This window comes from Triticum urartu, chromosome 7A, assembly GCF_056163025.1.
Source record: "Triticum urartu cultivar PI428250 chromosome 7A, HENAU_Tu73, whole genome shotgun sequence".
Classification (NCBI taxonomy): domain Eukaryota; kingdom Viridiplantae; phylum Streptophyta; class Magnoliopsida; order Poales; family Poaceae; genus Triticum; species Triticum urartu.
Genome location: NC_141879.1, coordinates 469,531,685 through 469,533,884, shown reverse-complemented (window position 1 = coordinate 469,533,884; position 2,200 = coordinate 469,531,685).

Below are 2,200 nucleotides of genomic sequence, written 5' to 3'. Positions count from 1 at the left end.
TCGTCGACGGAAACGTCTCAGAGTAGAATGTGAGGGAGAGATTTTTTTTAGACATGAGGGAGAGAGACTTGGAGTTATTAGTTAAACCTATTCTAGGCATTTCATATTCGGCGCCAGCAATAGAGTTTCCTTCAATACGCGTACGCAGCGCTCAAGCGCTAATGTATTGGGCCGGCTCATATAACCCATCCAGCTAGCTCCGGTTTTAGGAAACAACTAGATGCTTCCTGTTTAAATTTCGTTACGTTTCTTCTATGGGTTTTCCATATGGGCCTGTGTTTGTTTTTTCTATTCCTTTTCTTTTTCTTTAATTCCTTTTTCCGTTTATTTTTTATTTTCACTCTTTTTTATTAAAAAATCAATTTCTTAAATAACTATTGAAATCCATGATTAATCAAAAATTGTTGAACTTTTTAAAATTCATAAACTTATCACAAATTGCTATAGTTTTTTTCAAATGCATGACCTTTTTTCAAACAACAATATTTTTCAGCTTTGTGAGTATTTAAAAATTCAAATGAGTAAACTATTCCAAAATTTGCGAACATTTGTGAAATTTACAAATGCGCGAACAAATTTCAAATGCGTGAACAATTTTCAACTGAGCAAACATTTTTCAGATGCGCGAATAATTTTCAGTTGTGTGATATTTTTTTCAAAGTCATTAACTCTTTTAAAAATATCCCTGAAGTATTTTCAAATGCGCAAATATATTTCGAATTCGTGAACACCCGTGAACTTTTTCCAAATGCGTGAACTTTTTCAATTGTGCAAATGTTCTCCAAATACGTTAAGATTTTTCAAATGCATAAATTTTTACCAAATACGTGAACTTTTTTCAAATTGGCGGACATCCATTAAGGTTTTTCAAATGCCTTAACAATTTCCAAATGCATGATTTTTTTTAAAAACCAGCAAGCATTAGTGATCCCTTTTTGAATGTGCAATTTTTTTTGAAATGCATGAATAATTTTAAAATGCGTGAACTTTTTTCAAATTTGCAAACATCCGTGAACTTTTTCCAAACACACAGACACTTTTCAGCGTGAACTTTTATCAAAGATGCAATCAACTTTCAAATGCCCTATTAATTTTTGAACGCGTGAACTTTTCAAATTCACTAACATCTGTCAACAATTTTCTAATGCATGATTTTTTTCAAGTAAATAAATGAACTTATTTCATATGAGCGAACTTTTTTCAAATTTGCAAACCAAATATCGAACAGTTTTCTGCAAGCATGACCTTTTTCCAAAAAAATGAACTTTTGAAATGCTCCAAGTAGTTAAAAATATGCTATCAATTTTCAAATTCGTGAACATTTTTTAAATCTGCAATATTTTTTCAAATGAACGAACATCTTTTTAATCATGAAGTTCTTTTCAAGTTCATTTTTTTATTTTTAACTTAAAAAAATTGAACATAGAATTTTTAATCATAAAAAACGAGGTATGGTTTTTTCCTGAAGCTGTTATTTTTTTCTGCCACGCCAAAGCAGCGAGCGTGGCTAGCGATGGAGAAGGACCGAAGTTAATGGGTCGTGGCCTGCTACAGCCGCGCAAGCACCTGCGATTGGATGCCAAAGGCATTGTGGAGGAGCTCTCCACGACCAAATATAGGCTAGCTCGGCATTTCCTAAACGGCGCCTTCGGCGCCTTCAGCGCCCGTTTATTCGATTCAAGCAAACGGGTGCACACTACAGTTCCGCGCTGGGCCGGCCCATGTTACTTTTCAAATTCACTAACATCTGTCAACAATTTTCTAATGCATGATTTTTTTCAAGTAAATAAATGAACTTATTTCATATGAGCGAACTTTTTTCAAATTTGCAAACCAAATATCGAACAGTTTTCTGCAAGCATGATCTTTTTCCAAAAAAATGAACTTTTGAAATGCTCCAAGTAGTTAAAAATATGCTATCAATTTTCAAATTCGTGAACATTTTTTAAATTTGCAATCTTTTTTCAAATGAACGAACATCTTTTTAATCATGAAGTTCTTTTCAAGTTCATTTTTTTATTTTTAACTTAAAAAAATTGAACATAGAATTTTTAATCATAAAAAACGAGGTATGATTTTTTCCTGAAGCTGTTATTTTTTTCTGCCACGCCAAAGCAGCGAGCGTGGCTAGCGATGGAGAAGGACCGAAGTTAATGGGTCGTGGCCTGCTACAGCCGCGCAAGCACCTGCGATTGGATGC